Raw genomic sequence first — 20640 nt, 5'->3', positions numbered from 1 at the left:
CAAAATGTTGTCTCAAGAGCTTTTACAAGTTCTAGTCTAGTTGTCTTTCTCAAATTTGCACCTAAGCCACTGTGCAAGGGAATGTTTATTGACCACAGGAATGGATCAGAAAACAAACATCTTTGAGACCAGTGCTAAAAATGAATGTTTGAGTCAAGGACAGTGTGGAAACTGGCTGAAGCAACAGGATGCCTACAGCTAATCAAGCCTTGGTGTAACTCCACTTAACATCATCTGATTGGCAATCTCACTCAAAAGCCAAGGGCTTGCCTCCTGAATGTAAGCAATATCAAACCTGGATTCTTTGGTGATATTTGTCTTTGTTTTTAAAAATCTACTTATTTAAAAGACTTCTTTGAAAAGTCCCCAGTTGTCAGGGGAGTTTTGTTGTCAGTTGTCAGTTTCTCTGCACTGACTACACCTGGGCTGGGCAGCACACATGTGGATGCCTTCAGACATATATATTTAATTGAGTGAATCCCACCTTTCACTTCTCTATCTCTCTTAGGCCTAAAAACCAGCACCTACATTCTGTTGTCAAGATCCTCCATCTGTATTTATAATGGACTACTAAGATCACTGATGGATCTGGAAAATATTCAAGGTCCTTTCCCTGTTACCAGGAGCTCTGGTTTCGCCTCATTTCTGACTCTGTGGAGATGAGAAAAGATGGATGATCTTACATTATAAATAGCATCTAAGTTTTAGCCAAAGTCTTCATTAAAGAAGGAGGTGCTGCAGCATGACACAAAGCTGGTCATTCCCTAGGGATTATCTCATAACAGAGGCAGTGGGACCTCCTCTGATGGAGATCTCTGGCTTTCTGGCGTGCCTGTGATAAACTATGGAATCAAGTTACTGTACAGTGGTGCCAGCAAAGCTCTGGTCTCAGTCACAATTCTGGTACCTTTAGGAGCTCACTCCTCAGTGCAGCTAGCCCTAAAACAGTGATATTGGCATTTTAAATAATTCCACTGCCCTTGTGTGATCACCTCACATTGGTTTAAGTCCTGCTGCAATGCTCTTAGGTTTTCTGCCTCCCCAAGCTCAAAAAGCATGCCCTGGTCTTAATAAAGGTTGGCATATCACTCTACATTGTTACCTCTCCTTCATTTTGCCCTGTGCACCACCTTCACGTGAATATTTCAAACAAGTCTCAAGTAATTTCGTCTACATGTCATTCCACATACATTCATAAAACAAGCTTCCTTCTGACTGCATCCATTTCATGGGCATGAAACTGAATTCCTTTGAATTCCTGACATGTGATACTAATGGATTCCTAAACCAAGGATAATAGGTTCCAGTACTGATTACACATTTTTTTAACCAATCAGATATTCCAGGACAGGGAAAATGACACAATTCAAATCTTACACAAGAGATTATTTAAATTTCATATCATTTAAGAAGCATTTAATGACCTATACAAAATGAATGATTGGTTCTATGTCTTAGTGACAATGCAGCTGAAAAAGCAGCCTGTACTGTATGACAGAAGGCTGAATCTGCACCTGCAGCATGCACAGACATCCCTGTGAGTCCATTTGTATGGAGCATCTCAGAGCACCAGAGCCCAAATCTAAGCAACTGCTAAATAGCACTGTTTGGCAGGCTCACCAGAGTGGCCAAAGGGGGGAAAAAAAACAACAAGAAAAAGAAAGGTATGAGGACCACTCTGTCATTGTTAATGCAAATAGCATTGATTTCCTGAAGAGGAAAAGAAGGGAAAAGCATTGAGAGAAGTCTCTATGGGAACTGTGCTGGGTCTGGTTTGGAAATAAACAAGTGGCTGTTAGACTGCCAAAGCTTTATCTTTCTCCAGCACTGAATATAAACACCACCTTTGTAATGAATGGTCAGCCTAGAGATAAAAGGGAGACATTGGAAAGAAAATGAAATTTAAAAAGATATTATGAGATCCTAGTCCAATAGAAATGGTAATAGGTTTTAAGAAAATTAGTTTATGGAGAATGTTAAGAGAAACTAAACACAGCAGCTAATAAGCAATAATGCATATAATAAAAAGTAATGATGTTTCTCTGATTAATGAGTGTCAGCATTCAGAAGAGAGGCTTTCAAACAGCTGTGTCCTTATGTGAGTCCTCTGTGAACTGCCTTTAAAGGATCTGAAAAGGTACATAATTTTTTAAGCCTATTATCAGGTGGACTTAAATGTGATAAACAGGAAACCGTAATTTCACCGGAATAATTTTGGGCTCCAAAAAGCTGGAGGTTGAAAACCACTTGTGTAGAACATATAGAACCTGAAAGGAAAATGGAGTAAAACAGAACACTTCAACAAGGAAATCGGGGAAAAGGGCTGCACAAAAATGGTTGGCAGGATGTTTTGTGTGTAATGAGCAGGGGTTAGAGAATCAAAAATGAGTTATACAAGAAAACTACAAAAAATTAAGTATAAGGACATTTAGAAAATAAAGTCAGCAATAACTAAACAGCCAACTGCATATAGAAAACCCACAGACTGCAGCAAAGAATGTGAATTATAACTGTTATACTGAATAAATAATTTTAGCCTGAAAGGGTGTTGTTTCAGCAAGTGTTGCACATGAGTCTTGGTTCAGCTCCACAAATGTAAGTTGAGTCTTTTAATGGATAGCATTGCCCCCAGGCTCGAGATTCAGGACACTGCTCTTCCACTCTATGCAGAGACTCAGAACACAAATAAAAAAATGGCTGAAAGGAGCACAGTAAGGATTATTATGCCTATTTAAACTACCAAGCACTTTCCTGTGACACAAGGAAGACCTGCCCACTAAGAATCCTTTGTCCAAACAACTTGTCAGCAATTTAGCCTAGATAAATTAGTGTCACAGTGTTCCTTACTGAACAGATGTAAACCTGGGAGGAGAAGGGAGAACACGGTTTATCTCAGATATAGAGCAGAAGTACTCCAAAAACAGCAAGTAGCTGGAGTCCTCCTGCTGGCCACAGTCCCTGGCTCTCCTTGCTTTGTAATGGCCACTCCCTCCCACTTCATCTTCTCTCAGTCTCCATCAGCTCAGCTACAGCCTGGGGGCTCTGCCCCACTGACACCCCCCAACCAGTGACCTGGGCACTTAGGGGCTGCCAAACACCCTGGGTAAAGCTGTCACACTGTGGCCAAGCTGTCAGCAAGGACCCTCCTGAGGTAGGTAAGGCACCTGTGGGGATGACCAGGGGAGTTTTCTGTCTGGAACACCTGGTCCCTCCACATGATAGTAAAAAGGTTTCTAAAATCATGGGCAATTTGGGGAGTTGGAAGGAAAGTTGGGCTTGATGGGCCCTGGGAAAATGTTAGGCCTTATCTTTGCTAGATCATGTGAAAAGGCACCTGTGTAATCATTATATGATAAATTATATGATTGTTAGATGTGATGATTGCTTAGTAATTAGATATAATTATTGTTTAATCATAACAAGAATCATGAGAAACTATGTTCAGGGGTTTGGGGGGGATCACAAGAAATCCATGCTTGGATGAGATCAATGTATACAATAGAACAATATAAGTTTAATAATTAATATGTAGTTATATAACGATAGAATATAAAACATGTTCTTCTGGGAACCATGTCGGAGTCAGATTTGGGTCTGTACCCCTGATTCCCAGAGCTCTTCAAATCTGCATATAATCATATTCTGTGATTATGTATTCCTGAACACCAACACACAGAGAAGAGGCTTTTTGCTCCAGCAGAGATGCCCAAAGCCTCTCATGGCTGCTTACCCCCCCAGCCAGCTGCTGCCCTCAATGCCAAAAGGCACAGGACAATGCCCTCTTTTCTTGGCAGTTCTATTCTGGCACTTTTCAAACCCTCTGGTTTGTTGTGTTTTTTTTCCAGACTCTCACAAATCAATTTCTCAGTCATCTTTAGTGTCTTTCTGGGAAGTGAAATGAAGTTATACATTATTCCTCCAGTCTCCTTCTTCCTTTTATAATGTCAAGTCACCGCCAACAGCTCTATACTGAGTGGATGTGCAGAGCTGCTCAGTTCCTCAGCTTCCTCCTATCACCACAGCATGGGCAAAAGCAGCTGGCAAAACCAGAATAACAGGTAGATCCCACATTTGAAATGTGATCTGACTGTAAAATAAGAACCAGACTGCAGGTTATGATCCCATTTTGACTAGTTTTTCTCCTCAGAAGTCATTAGTGTGGGGGAATGAATTTCTGTATAACAATGTGCCTTGTCTTGAAATTGACAGCCTAGAATCTACAGTGCACCTATTAAATAGAGATTCAAAAGGCACTTATTTCTGCTAAAGCTAGCATTTGCCTTACATTCCTTATTGTGTATAAATGACTAAAAACATTTACAGACAGTGATCACTGAGAGAGAAACTGAAATTTTTATGTGGAATCTAATTGTAACACTGTGTTGATAATGTGAAGAAAATTGGATTCAGATACTATAAAAAGCATACGATTTAGTGATTTTTTTCAAGAGCTCTAAGCTAATATTTCATTAGTCAGCTTCTAAACACACATTACAATGAATGCAGAGCACACAACACAAAGAAAATTACAGTACATTTCTATTAAGTGAGTGTGGCATTTGGGAAAGATGCCAGGTTTATGGCACTATCCTATAAACTTGGATTTTGTTAGGTTTTTATCAAAATACCTAATACGGAATGGGTGGTGTGTATTCAAAGCACTAAAACAATGGATTACAAAGAAGGCATCTGGATCAAAGCTACAATTATTTTCCTCAGCTAAGAGAGGAGTCAAAGTCCAATTAGGAGATTTAAGATCTTGAACTGGAGACTGACTTCCGTGAGAATTTTCCTAATCACTTTTGGTGCATCTTGGATTAAATGATTGTTCTATCACAAAGCAGGGTACTGCAAACTTAACTACTTTAAAATCCTCTCTACAACTTTTTTCAATAATTGCATTTATACTAGAAATGCTTCTTCTTATAATAATCACATTATTCAACCTACAGACACTGGTTGCAATAGCTGAAACAGATACTGCATAAAATTATTTAATGTGAATTCTGTATTGTGAAATCTAACCCTTTAAAAAAAATTGAAACCCATAAAACTTTCTAAGGGTATTTTCTTTGTGGTTTGCTTTGCTGTAATATTTTTGGGCTACTTTCATTTGCCTTTTGATTTCTGAGCCAGATCAAGACTGGCTGGTATTTTGTTCCAGATTTCCTTACAATCAAGAGTGTTATTCTTACGAAACCAAAAAAACCCCAAAAAGCCAAAAAAAAAAAAAAAAAAAACAAAAAAAAAAACCCCAAAAACCCAAAGTAACAAAAACAAAGAAACAAACAAAACACTTCCAACAGATTATTTAATGAACTTATGAACTTTTGAGGTCCAGGAGAGATGGACTCTAACTTAACCTGCAAAATAGAAAAACATCATGAGCATGGAACAGTTTCCAACCCTCACCTTACAGTCCCCAAAACATGACTGAATTCCTAGAGGTCTCCTGAAGGGGAACATGGTAAGGTCTTTTTGGGTGAAAAATTTTTCTTTCAAAAGAAAATCTCATCAGTACAGATATGTAGGAAGGTTGTGTTGCAATTTAACACTAGCTATCTGAATGTAACTAGCTGGGAAACATTAATACAGTGTAAGATGAGAGTAAACCAATCCTGTAGTGCCAGAGCCTTTCCTGATATGTGCTACCATTTGGGAGGGAGATAAAGTTAATTGGAAGTTTCTGTGAGGTTGTCTTGCTAGGCTTTTTTATTCCTTCTCAATGATCAGCAGTTTCTGAAGGCACAGCAGATGGAGCTTGGCATGGGGAGAATATGAAGTGGGGATATAGCCACCTTTGGGTGCTACCCTTGCTCACAACAGTTCCTGGTACAAGTAGGGGAAAAGGCAAGAGGGATGCTGCTATTTGCCTACCTTTGTTTGCCCAACTGGGCAGCAGAGGATCAAGGGAGAATAGGAGAAACAGTCAAATTTTTGCCAGCAGTGCACGAAAATGAGAAGTAACAGATGGTAATTCCTTTGATACCAAGGAACCCATCTGCTACTGCTCCCCCTTATGAGCTGCTAGAGATACTGTGTGGAAAAGCTTCAGAAACAGGCTGTGAGAGGCAAATGTGAGTGTGGGTCGCATGGGAGAAGATGGAAGAGAGAGTAGTTCTGCTTGTGGAAGGGGACATTATGAGAAGAGAGCTATCCTTCTGCTCAGCTCTTGGTAAGTCCCAAAATAGGCTTGTGAAAAGTTGAAGCAACTCAGTTATATAGGACAGCATGCAAAGCAGCTGCTCCCTGATGTCCCACATAGAACACAAGAGTGAGAATAGTTTGTGAAAACCTGGCTGCAAGGCAAGTCATACAGTAGCTGTGATAGCATATCATAAAAGCGACCCAACACATGGGAAGAATGAGCTCTGAACTCCAATGATTTCAGAAGGCTAATTAATTACTTTATTAATCTATATTATACTATAACTATATTACACTAACAAGAACTATCACTAACTAGAAAAACCAGTGACTCTCTGCTGAGAGTCCCGACACAGCTGTTGGATCCAATTGGTCCATGAATCCAAACAACCATCTCCAGAATCCAATCAAGCAATCACCTTGGGTAAACAATCTCCAAACACATTCCACATGGGGACAAACACAGGCACAGCGAATGAGATAAGGATTGTTTTGATCCTTCTCTCTGTGCTTCTCCAGGAAAAATCCTGAGAGAGAGAATTATGTCTCTCTGTTCAGAGAATGTGAATGCCACAGGCTGCACAGTCCTGCAGAACAGCTCACTTCTGCTACTGACATCATCTCTGATCACCTCTCACTCTTGCCTGCTTTGATGAGCAGAGGTAATATATCTTGATATTACATAACATTGATGCCTGACAACTACCATTTATTATTCCTTTTAAAATTAGTAAGTTCATGAATCTTTCTGCTTTTCAGGCTGTCTGAGAACACAGGCAGCTGCTATCATCACATTTATCTATGGGATATGAATGGAACAATGTCTGCAAACACGGAGACATCAACTTCCCTGTAAGAAAGATGGTGGTCTGGAGCATTCAGTACAACCACAGAAAAATAAATGTGGGCACCTGATTGCCTTCCTGACAGCTGCTGTGCTGTCAGCTGCAGATCACCCAAAGCTGTCACTGACAGGTAACTGAAGAAATAGGAAACACCTTCCATAAGAAGACTCACCACTATGGAGAAGGCAACACATGTGCCTTGTGCTTGTGCTAAAAGGAGAAAATCAAATAATAACCCTCCTCTTCTCCTTTTCTTTAAGAGCAATCCCTCTCCTTAGTATTGTGAGAAAATGGCAGCTGCTACATTTTAAGGGATTTGACAATTTACTGATAGATGCAGAGGGGAAGCTTAATTTGCAAGCTTGTCACAGATTCTCTCTGCAAGAGAGAGAGTCATGTCAGAGTAGGAACATGTTTTGAAAGTGAATTAGCAGGATGAGGGAATTGTTTTGAACATTGGAATGGTCAGGGCAGTCAAGTCTCTTGAATGACTTCTCTGGCCCTTAGCTGGCATTCTTGGACACCAATCCACAGAAAGCTGAAACAGAATGCACACACTTATACTCCAGGGTTATCCAAAGAAAAGGGCAAGGAGAATATTTTTTTCATTGTCTTTTACAAGAAGCAGTTGAGATGTGGTGTTAAGTAAATATAAAACAAGACTTAAACACCCACACAAACATACATTTATTTTTACACTTGTTTATAAATACTGATATTAGAGGAGAATCATGACTTTGCCTTGACCGAGGGCTGAGTTACTGAGCATCATGAGCTATGAGCATCATGAGCTATGATAGCTTGATAGGATAATGCAAATATAGTGAGGTGAGCCTTGTAATGGGCCATGGATCAAAAAGCCACTGGAGAACAGTATCTGAAACTGCTGGGAAGGTGGTATCATGGAGAAATTTGCTGGTGGCCTATGTTGATATCCAGCCAGAAGTCCCTGCGTAATACAGAATAACAGAGATTAAGGGGAGGCATTGTTCTGAAAACATCCAACATCTCATGGAAGCAGATTTCTTCAGGTGGGACCATCACATGTTGACACTGAGGTGCTACCCATCGCCCAACAGAGAGACAGATTGGGCAGAGCAATTTCACATTCGTCCAGGACTGGCTGTGCCAACTCACTGGGCATGGTGAAGATCCCAGATAATTTTCATGTGTGAGCCCTGCAGGTGCATTTTCCCCATGCAGCCTGTCCCCAGCTTGGGGAACTAAGTAGGCTGAGTTTGACAGTATCAGATTGGTGTTTCTCTTTCACCTGTGGTAGACGGGAACTAGAAAAATAGTGGTGGGAGGTGGGGGGGAAACAGAAAGAGGGATGGAAGGATGTCTTTGTCAATATGACAATAAGAAAAAAACAAAATCAGAAAGTGTATGGGAAATGTGTGAGACTTCAGTGACTGGCTGAGAATTGTCAGTGGATCAGAGACAGAACCAAGGGTGAAGGGAATTGTTCTCAGAGATGGCAATCTGCCATCTGATCCTTGTCAGTAATGTCTGGGGATATGACCACAGAGTGAAACGGGTCCTCCCTTCCTGTCCCTTCGGAAAACACAGCCAACAGTACCTTGCTGCTGCCATACTCATGGGAAATGGATGTCAGGAAAGGAACTGCTAGGGATGACAAGCCAGCTGCCTGCTCCCCTGTGCAGTTCTCTCTTCAGTCTAGGTCTGTGTGTGCTCCAGATTCTGCTGTCTTAATAGAGGAGCTTGAACAAAAATATCAGAAGAAAATTTACTTGGGTGACTAAGCACTAAAAAATGAAGTAAAATACTTATTATAGGCAGCCTGATAGATGAAATGATGTTGAAAAATGAGATTATATACGGGAAAGCTTTTGGCAGCCTAAGGGGAAAAGAAACCTCACTATTAAGCAAAGTTTCTTTTCAATTATTGCTATTAATAAGCTGTGGTTGTAATGATTGGATACAATAAATGTAGGTAGAGGTTACATTAGCCACTCTGAGACTCCTGATTTTCCTTCTAACCAGTGATCTGCTTAAAGAGAAAAGCAAAATGTATTACAGGTTCCCAAAATTTGCTGGTGGATTACTTCCCTGACCCTGTTCAGTGCTCAGCATCACAGCTGCCAGGCTGGCTCAGGGAGCCGGGAGGATGGGGATGCTGGGACACTGGGGTCAGGCAATGCCCGAGGCACAGCTCCCCAGACACCCTTCCATCTAAACTGACAGGCTGTCCCAATTCTGGATTAGTTTGAGCATGGCTAAACTGCTTCCTCTGACTGCACTTAACCTCTACATGAATAAATGCTTCAGTCTTTGGAGCGTGAGGTACTGACTGTCAGTGCGAATTTTAAAAAACCCTTCAAAGATAAAGGTCTCTGCAGTCTTTTGTTTCATTTTCTGCACATCACACAGAACTGATGTTTTCAGTGAATGCCTCTGAATTAATGGTGTTTATTCCTTGAGTTAGGAATGAGATCTGGAATGAGTATGTCTCTAAACAATCCTTCATGCTGGATGTTGCAGACCTGCCAATACATGTGGAAAATCACATTTTCCTGCACCACAGACTATTTCATCATCTTAACCAATAACACAGCTCCACACTGACACACAGAGACAGCAGAGGTGTGCAGTGCCCAGATTGTTTGGTTTCTCAAATGGCCAGGGCAGGTTTCTGTGGTACATTCCAGATGTGTTCCTGCACTTCCCACTGCATCACTTGCAGACATTTCTGAAGAGCAAAGAACAGCAGGCAGGGCCAGCTCATGCCTACTGCAAGAATTATTTGCCATAGGCATGGATGTTTTACTTTTCTGCTCTCTGTTCTTCCTCACAGGTTTATATGTCAGTAGTTCCCAAGAAGATTCAATTGGTTCCCTGGGAATCAAAAAAAATCTTTTTTGGTCTTTGAGTAGCTTTGTTTTTCTTAAATCCACCTTCAACACTATGTAGCACTTTGTTCTGCATATTCCTCTTCTTTTTGTGCTCTCTCCATTCCCCTTTATATTCTCTGCTTTCCTCAGGTTTCTCCTGCCACCCTACCACTGATACTATGAAGTTGTACAACAAAAGCTACACTTCTTTATGTGATTTAATTTCATATTTATACTGCATAGAAGACAAGAAGTCCTGCAAAGCCATTAATAAAGTGAAAATTTACAGCATATCTATATAAAAACTCTAATCTAAATAATACTGTCATTGCTGCTGGGTTCAGCTGCCATGTGCTGACAGAGCACTGATAAAATACACATGTGATGTATCTCCATCCTTAAAAACACATATAAAAGAGCTATATACCAATGAAACCAATTATTGTTCACTCTGTATAATGAAATGTGCCAAAGCCAGCAAGGACTCATTGTGAACAAATTGATCCCATGTCTCAGGCTTTTCTGGTTGCAACATCAGAGTAATTCTTAGAAAGACCTCCCACTCCCAGCAGTTATTCTGCCATTTCTCACAGCTGTCTTTATAGTCTGGTTTTGAAAATTTTGCTCATGGAGACTCGACAGGTAGGTCAGGGAACCTACCTGTAGTCTCTGCCTTCAGTTTATAACTGAAGGAAATGGTTTGCCTGAAAATTTGGAAGGCAAAGTAAGTTGGAAAAAAAAGAATTATTCTGTTTATTTTTCTTTCTTTCACTGTAGGGTGCTGAACAACTGGAAGCAAACAGAGGGTGAGCAAAAAAAACCTTCAAAGAGATGTGGCATGTAAACTTCTATCACTGCTGGGTTTGGGTTTTTTTTTATCCAGGAGGGCTAATGCTTCAGAGAGACAGCATTTAACTTGCTAGCCAGGAGTTACAGAAAGATCTGGCAGGACTGCCCAGCTAACAAACCAGCAAGAGAAAAGCAGCACAGATGAATGCAGAGTAGTGCACACGGTGAAGTGACCTTAATTCTACATTCTCAACAGCTTTTTTCACCAGACGTTCTCCTACGTCATTGCAGACGGCATTTGCAAGATGAAACTTTCTATCCCCTGAGCAGCAAAAAGACCAGGAATGGAATATAAACTATCTTTTGGTACTCCATAAGGCTGTGGTGTACCCAGTCTTTTGAGAGGCTCTGGCCACTGCAAAAATGACATTTTACAACTAGAAAGGATATAGATAAGGGGAGTCAGATTGTTTCCTATTTCTGACTCATCTCTGCTATAGAAGAAATCAAAAAGATTTGGTTTCCTCATCTTGAAAAAAGAGATTAACTGAAGACATGATAGAGGTCTAGAAAAACATAACTGATGTGGAGCAGGTAGCGAGGGAATGCTTAGTCATTATTTTTCATGAGAGTAGAACCATGGAGCACTCCGTGAAACCATCAAGCAGCAGGTCAAAGACAAATGAAAAAAAAAAAACACTGGCACATGTAGTGCCTAATTGTATTGCAGGACATAGCATCCTGTTATTTTATAAAATCCTGATTTGTTTGGATGCCCAAAGTATAAATAAATTCTGAAAGCTACTAGATGGCTTCCTAGAAGGAAAGGTCTGTTAGGGACAGTTAGACAACATTACGTAGATACAATTTCTAGATGAGAAAGTTTCTAAACTAAAACTTGCTAGAAATTGGAGAAGTATCTTGGAAAAAATATGAATCCAAGATTGCTTTTATGACTTTTTCTTTTCTATCAGTGCTGTAGTAGAAAGACAACACATCAGATGGGGTATATGTATATAGTACAGCTCTTTGTCTTCTATTTCATCAGAATGACTATTTACAAAAATTACATATAGTGAGAAATGGAAAATTATATCAAACACACAAAAACAACACTACTTCTCCCTTAAAGAAAATCTATGTATCTTGAATCGTAAAGTACAAACTTTTAAAGTTGGAGGAGTGGAGACATGAGAACAATAGAAATTTACACAAGTGAGGGGAAAAATGGAGAACGCAATGACGTAGACTTCCTGTGAGGTTGATATCTGCTCTCCAGTGAAATTGTGAGCTTTTCAATTGTTTGCAGCATTGTTTTCATGTGCAGGATTAAATTTTGCAAGGAGTCCATAGGGCAAAATGATGACATTTGCATATCTGTCATTTTTCTCCCTAATCAGGGGTAGGAGGAAAAATTAGACTTTTTTTTTCTAAAAGCTGACTGAACTCCGAATTTGGTAGTCAAATCATATAAACTCAGGAAATGCAGAGAAATAAGAAGAATAAAGAATGGAGCACTCATGTACAACCAGTCATTTTTCTTCACATAGTTTCTAAAGGCGATGCCAAGGAATTTGAGACAGGCTTAAATCAAAGTGTTGCCTTAAGCATCAGCATTTAATTTCCTTCCAGCTCACATCCCAGCAAGTGCCAAAGATAGATTAAGAATTTGATCAAAAAGAGACCTGGTTTTCACTTTGATAAAGAACTATAATTACCAGAACCATCTTGGCAGATAGGTATTGTAAGAAATTAGTATTGCTGGAAGAGAAATTTGTTTCTTCAGCAACAATAATGAACTGGTTTTACTGGCTATAGAGGCACTGGTTACATCAGTACCTCTTTAACAGATTTTGAGAAAAGACTCTTCAAATTATACGTGCCCAGGAAAGATGATAATGTCCATCTCCAATCACAGGACAACTAGATTAAGTATTTCAACCTAAAAATTATTGCAGATTATTCAGGTACATATAGAGATTCTTTATATCCCCACTGAGTCTTGCAACTTTAGAATGTTGCTGCTCAAAGGTGGTAATTATTTGTAATTCTTGGTATTACACATCTTACTGAAAATTAAATCACATTACCAGATATGAAGATCTAAGTAGTGTCTCAATACAATGCAACATCAAGTTAATTGGCCCAGATAAAAAGGACAGTTTTGCTTCCATTTAATGTCTGTGTATCTTTCAATCTTTCCAGAGTCTAAAACTTAGATGTAGAGGTAAATATTTTATTTGGTTTTCTTTCAGCATATTTCAACTGAAATGTTTCCGATTTTTTTTCTTGGGGGGATGGTCATGTATACTTTTTTTTTTTTTTTAAGCGGGAATAGTCTTAAAAATTAATAAATTCCATCAGCTTTTTTTCATGGTTTTTTTTTTTTGTCCCCAAAGACCTGTATCCTGGTGTCTGTTCCCAGACAAAAGGGTGCATGTATATTCTTATGGGAAAAGGAAGAAGTTCTTCTAAAATATTTTTTTCAGCTGCATTTCTCCGTACTCCTGTGATTTGCACTGTTGTCAGACCTCACTCATGTCAGAAAAGCAACATGAATAGCTTTTATTTTCCGGCAGAAATTTCCATATGGGTCAGGCTTTTGGATCCTGTAATATTCTGCAGCACCGGAGAACAAACTCAGACAAATTATCATCAACACATGGAAGCTGGAGATAGATGACTGGAAGGTTTTTGGCCCCATTTCTTCTCTTATTCAGCCCAAACTACTTTATTTTTAGATTATGCTACTTTGTACCCCTTCCATAAATACTCCACTCTTCCCTTTGATTGCAAGTTCATAATTAATTTATATTAACACATTTAAATCCAGAACAGGCACTCATATAATGATTTGCAGATTTTAATAGCTTTTTGCCATCTCCTGTCTCTTCCTCCATTTATCATCTACCCCACTATTGCTTACCAGAATTAATAAACTTTAATCCAATTGGTAAAGCCCTGGATAAGCTTCATGTGCAAAAGTTACAGTGCTGAGCCCAAACTTCCTTTTCCTTGTATCTTGTGCTAACAGGGGGCTGTTAATGAGTCCTGTGTCCTTCAGATCCAGTGCTTTCAGTTCCTAAGCCAAATAAATGCTCTGTAGCCACCAATTTGATGTATTTAATTTGCCTGACCTAGAAAGCAACTCCTGGCTCATCCATATCTTACCTGCAGCTTCTGTACAGCCCAAGGGTACCCCAGGCTGTGAGCACAGGCTGGGTCTGGCTTTTTTGTTCATGGGGGATGTGGTAGAGCAAGTTCCTCACAGAGCCTTCAGAGGAGTATCTAAACACCAGATTTACTCTGAAAACGGATCAAGAAATTATACAAAGCTAAGGCTTGCTAACAGCAAGGCCTGCAAGAAATTCTTTTCCTCATCATTTTTCCATATTCCACACCTCCAGTCCTCAACTTCTGGGCAAGCAGCTTCAGCTTTGTTCCACCCAGTTCCAGGCCAGATCTCTACCTTCTTACTCTCTTCAGAAATCAGTCATCAAACAACTCCTTTTTTAACAAAGCCCTGCCATCTTCTACCAGAGGGGAGACAAAGTTATTCAGATTAATTTAACTAGATCTTTGTTTATTTGCTCCACAGAAAATATTAAAGCAACACCCAAAGATCTAAGGTTCCAGTTAAAAGTAATTCATTATGACCCCTTCTGCTTTTGCTATATGTATTTTTCATCAAGCACCATCAAAGTAGCAATTAATGCATCTCTGCCCCTTTTTTGGCCCATCAGAGCAGCACAGTTACTACATTCTTGTTTCCAACCCAGGTGCATAACTTTGTCACACCAATCTGACTTGGATTTTTCCAGCTCACATGAAGAAGTAGCTTCTGATAACTGGGTCAACAGGAGGACAACATTTAATTACAGTTCAGAGTAGTCTTGATCATATGTTTCTTTCTTTGTGATGAAACCCAAATAAGATCAAAGACTACAGGTCTTATTTTCTGCCATATGGACCCTGTACTGAACAGTTGATTAAAAGTCTTTTTGGCATTAAACAGTTGGCTCCTTTCCGAATATAAAAACAACTTTTGCAGAATTGAAATTTTCCACTAAGAAAACTTTGTTTACAATTAGAACAATTGAAATATTATCTTCATTGTACTCAATGAAGAATATACTGAAGTTCAACTTCAACTTCTTCCAAATTACTCAAAATGTTTCATTCTGAAGGACTTCTACAATTAACTGCAAATGCCAATTGCAGCATCTTGTATGATACAAATTAGCGTGTCAATGTCCATTTTCTTAATGTCTTGGTTTCCTTGACACAATCCAGTGCATTCTTTAGTTTAAAAATATGAATATTTCATTGTGGGAGCCACAGGATTTTCATAGCGTTATGGAAAATGTGTCTGACCATATTTATAGTGAGCATCTCAGGTTATTCAAAAGCAACATCCAAGATGCAATGCACAATGTTGGAAAAGCTTCATGTGACAAATCACTCTAAAGTATTTTTAAAATTAAGAACTATTTTTCAGATAATATGGCTTGGTCCTATGAAGTTATTCATGTGATTATTGCACAGTGCAGCAACGTTCATTGGTTATAGAATCAAGTTCTGTTAGCAGTCACAACAAATTGACTCCAAGTGGGGCTGCACTACCTCATTTAAAACCAAAATTTGGTCTGTGTTACTGTAGTTTCATGAAAAGTCAGAGCAAACTGTGTTTCCCTTGCTCAGTTTCAAGCTGCTTTGTTTGATGCAAACTTTTAGCACTTTCAGAACAAAACCCTAAAGGGAAAACACTTCATATTTGTATTTTTAAAAGTGACTAAAACTTGTATAAAGATCGGACATATATTTAATATGAATAATGTTCTCTGAGAAGAAGATGCAAAATGAGATATTTCTTTCAAAATCAGGATTTTTCCTGGTTACTTATTTAACTCTTTGTTCTGCTGGACAATTACAAATTGTTTTGGCAGCATTGCACAGTCAAGTATTTGTAAGTTTATACTGCATTACAGTGCAAGGATTTTTTTGTCCAAGTACCCAAATTAAGCACTTGCACATTCAGGAAGTACTTACCATGGTAATTCTTAATCCATAAGTACCAAGAGATTTTACATCATGGAATTTTAAAGGGTCAGATTCTGTCCCTGCGTACAAACCACTGAGGTATGTGTAATACCAAGCTTGGCCCAGCTGAGCTGCTGTGACTTATGCACTGAAAAATAAAAGCAGATAAATTTGATTATCAAGGTGATGAGATGTTTGTCTGATCCCTGGGCAGGTGAGCTTTTGCCCTTGACTTTTAGGAACAAAAGAAAGTGGCTGGGTCACCATCCCTGGAGATTTTTAAAAAATTTGTAGGTGTGACACTTGGGGACGTGGCTTTGTGGTGGGCTGGCAGTGCTGGTTAATGGCTGAAGTCCATGATCTTAAAGATCTTTTCCAACCTAAATGATGCCATGATTCTGTGACTTCAGATCTCTGATGTACAAACCACCCCAGCTCTGTGCCAGCAAAATTTTAAATGTCTCCCTCATGGCATCCCTCGATTTCTGCTTCACCAAGGTAAGACCAGCCTAGCTGAGAAAAGACAAACCTTTTTCCTGAAGTATCCACCATAACCTCATCCTCTCCAATGATGACTTTCATCATCACTTCAACTGTGATATCTTGTAAAGTGTATTTTGCTGCTACATAGTTTTATATGACAGGTAAGGAGACTCACATGCACTGCTGGTAGCATCAGCAATGGCTTTCCTGGGGCCTGACACCTTCCCTGTACACTCCACTGACAAAATGAATTTACAGCATAGGCATTTGCAGACATCTCTTTGGAAAATTAGGAAAAAGGAGCCAGCCACATGACAAACCCATCAGAGAAGCTGCCCCACTCCCAGGCTGTCCATTGTCCCTTCCAGAAGGAAGCAGTGCCACTCCAGAGGATTGTTTTTGGCTTTGTTGGGCTGGCGTCAGAAGCTCCCCACCCTTCTGAGTTTAAGGATTGCAGAAGCAAAGCCCAAACATTTGACAATTTATAAAAACAAGGTTACTTTGTTTTCCATCCTAATTTTTCATTGCCTTGGCTACTCTCCTGGCAGGCAATTTCATGAAGATACGGTCTGATAAACTGACTTTGAACACTGAATCAATTGTGTGATTTAAAGTAAGAGCCCAAACTCAGCCAGCAAGTCATAAAGCAAAAAATTCATTAGAAAGGGAGCTGCAGTAAGCCACTCTAATAAGGGGCATCCTAATAGTTTTATGTTCAAAGCAGCCTTTAATGATAAATAATACTGTGTTTGAGAAATAAAGAGACTGAAATAATTGTTTATGAAATTGTAATATATGGTTAATTTAGAAGAAAAGAAAGATTCACAGACATGCTGATTTTTAAATCCTTTTCAACAGAGCTGCCTGATACAAAGGCCATGAAAGACTGGTTGTTATTAAGTGAGATCACTCATGGCACTTCTTTTCCTCTTTCTAGCCACAGAAAAGGCAGTAAGGAAAATTAGACTGACAAATCTTCCCTTAGATGGAAAGAAAAAGCAGAGCAAAAGAAAATCCATCTGTTCTCACTTGTGGAATTTCATGTTATCCCATATAAGGCCAAGTTTATGCAGCATATGAATCAAAAATCCTAAAATCCTGGGTGTTATAAAATCACCAGGACAACTGCCAAATGCCAGTTTCAAGCATCTGTAAGAGGCTAAGACAAAATTCAGGGCACTTTGAGGTTCCAGTGGATGGTAAGCTGCACTAGAATAAATGGCACAACAGATTAATATTTCCTATCTCTCAAACTAAGGCATCTTTTTTAACAGGGGAGAGACCCAGCAGAAGGGAAGGGCTGATCAGCTAAGCCTCACTGCCAGCAATGGGATGGTTTAGTGCCCTCTGAGCAGTGTGTGCCGCCCACAACATTCCTGCTCTGGGCAGGCCACCACACGAAGACCAGGAGACTCAGAGCCCCATCCAACCTGACCTTGAATGTTTCCAAGGATGGGGCATTCACCACCTCTTTGGGCAACCTATGTAAGTGTCTCACCACGCTTATCTTTTCCTTTTATCTTGTCTGAATCTAGCCTCTCCCTTTTAAAACCCTTTAAAACTCCTTTATTTGCCCCTTGTCTTGTCACAACAGGCTCTGCTAAAAAGTCTGTCCCCCTCCATGCGTGGTTGCAAGGCACAGCAGAGAGATGGCAGGTGTCCCTCCATCCTTCAGACCACTTTCTTTTACCACTCCCCATATCCAAGTCCCTGGAGCTCTAGGCTTTGGAAAAAACAGCCAGTGCCAGAGAAATGATGATCAATTCTTTCATGCCAGTGTTACAGTACTGACCAAGATGACCTTCTCTCCGCTGACAGGGGTGAAGCCCTTGGGTGGGAGCAGAGGCACACTGCAAACTTTGGGTTCCTAGCAGCGAGACAGTGACAACAGGCCCTTAAAGAACAGACAGATGTTGCTGTAGTGCTGAATGCAGTCTCCACACTGTCATCTAGTGGATTTAGTGGTGATAGCCAGTGCTTAGTTTAATACTACACTGTAGTTTCATTGAACATAACAGCAGCTTAAACTTTTTTTTTTTTCTGTATACTTTCTGCCTTTTCTCATCCAGTTCTTCTGGGATTTCTCCTTTCTGAATCCTCCTTTTACAATAATTTTATTCTCATAATTTTAAGCCTTTAATACAACAATGCCTTTTTCTTTGGGTTACTGTAATTCCCAGGCAGACTATTTCCCCACTGCTAGCCAGTGACTGCAGAATCTATTTCCCTTTCTTTTAGGAGACTCTAGCTTTTCCTTAAGTTAGGGTAGAAATATGTTCCTTGTCTGTGCAGGGCAGAATAAATGCCCTTAGAGATTTATTATGAGTGATGTAAGTGCCCTCTGATACCCCTCCAGGCTTCAAAGACAGCTCTACAGGCTGAACACACTGGGTCTCTGTAGCTACACAGTGCCTCTGCCTCTCCAGGCTCCAGCCCCACAGCTTGCAGGTTCCTGCTCTGAGAAACTGCCAGATAAATTCAAGTACTACAAACACAAGGAAAACACAATTATGCCAGTTATGTTTGCCTAAACCTAACAAGTATGGAACTATGATAAACCTAGCAGTGTCCAGGTATGATAAATATTAGCAAAGTGGAGTATAACAAGCACCCCAAAATCCTGAGTTGTCCCAGTTCAAGAGGGTCTGCAAGATGCAGCTGTTGGGTCCATGCTCATGATAGGTCATGATAGGTCATGTGTCAAGATGGCATGGAGGTGTTTCTCTTTGTAGCTGTGGATTCCCAGACAGTGGGATTTTCAATGCTATCCTATTTTGCTAAGCCTACCTCTTGGTATTTGATTTTCCCTTTCATCCTCTAGGTTGCAGTGACCTGTGACCTTCTGTACTTGCTCATTTATGGAGCCAGATTGCTCCTCATTCCTGGGGAGTCAGCTCTGAGTCTGTCCCAAAGGCAGCCCCCCACTCCATCCACATCCCACAGCTGCCTTCCTGAGGAGTCAGCTCCCCAGGCTCACCCAGAGACAACTGATCCCTTCTCTCTTGCTCTGCAGCTGGTTCGAGCACTAGGATTTTGCAACATCAACCCTATGGCCTTACCAGATGTTTAATCAGCAATTAGCTAAATATGTTATCTCCAGGTCAGCAATTCTCTCACCGTTTTGCAGTTGTAGTAAGTCTGTGATTTGACCAGTCTCTGTCCTACAGAAGAAATGCTAAATATGTTTGTGCTGCTTTGGCAATTTTGTCACCGGCCCATCTCAGCTCAATGGTCCCTTTTCTGTGACCCTCCACTGCCTGCAGCTTCTCTTACAAAAACTCAGAGAGAAGGGAAAAGGATTTGTCAGAAGTTGTAAACAAAGGACATGAGGCCATTGATGTGCAGCAGAAAGGAGAAATGCAACTTTAAACATTCAGTCTAACAGTTTACAAACCACGCTCCAGACGAGCTTTTCTTCTCTGCATCTGTGCTTCTGCATTCATACCAGAGGCTCTATCAAAAACGTCCTGAATGAGTGCAGGGGTTATTTTTAATACAAATTTTCAGTTTAATAATAATTTTAATGAGCCTCTGGGAAAAAAAAAAAAAAAAAAAAAAGGAGAGGTATCTTCCACAGGCCACAGTATTGACGTAACAGGGAAAGAAACCCATTGCCACATTCATGGCTAACTCCTAAATAAAAGCTGGGAGTGCAGGAATCAGTCAACCTTCTCTAGAGAAACCTGGATTGGCTTCTTCAGCAATTAATTTTCAAGAATTTAGATTCAAATTATGATAAGCAAATGAAGAAGGACATGACACAAAAAGGACAAAGAATTAGGAGCTAACAACAACTGCTGGAAATCAAGTCTGTGTTAGACCTTGCTAACAGGCAGCGACTCTCTTGGAGATGACAGCTAATCCACCCTGTCACCAAGCTTTTAACAGAAACCTGTCCCTGTTGGAAGGGTCACTGGAGTAACAGAAGTCAGGACAGGAGAACAGTTATTTCAGAACAGAATTCTCCTTCTGTATCTTATCATGGATACACAGCCTAAGTCTCCCAAGTAAGGCAAGTAGATATACTTACTTTGGTACTTGTGCTTAAGCTCATTTTTGGGGGAAGCAGTGTGACACCCTGTTCTGCCTTCACCACTGAGAGCTCTCCAAATATGTTTGAGTTGTTTTACTCACACTCTAGGCAGAGCATCCTGCTACATGGTGAAACTTGCCTCAGGGAATTTAACTTAATTAATTTCCAATTATTAAAAACATTTGAGCAGTGATTTTGATTTTTCTTTAAAAAAAAAAAAAAAAAAAAAAAAAACCCCAAATATTTATGCACAGGTGCACTTTTTTTCCCCCATTCCAGCCGAGCTTCACTCCATCACCCCAGGCACCTCTTCTCCCCCTCTTGCAATCACTGCAGGGTGCAATACACTCAGTTCTTTCATTGAGGCAATGGGCAGAGCAGGGCTACAAAAAGACAACAGGGATTTCTTCTGCTGGAATCCCAGGAAGACCTCTGACCAGCTCCATATAGA

The sequence above is a fragment of the Vidua chalybeata genome, chromosome 5, assembly GCF_026979565.1.
Source record: "Vidua chalybeata isolate OUT-0048 chromosome 5, bVidCha1 merged haplotype, whole genome shotgun sequence".
Lineage (NCBI taxonomy): Eukaryota > Metazoa > Chordata > Aves > Passeriformes > Viduidae > Vidua > Vidua chalybeata.
Note: the sequence above shows the minus strand (reverse complement) of the source record.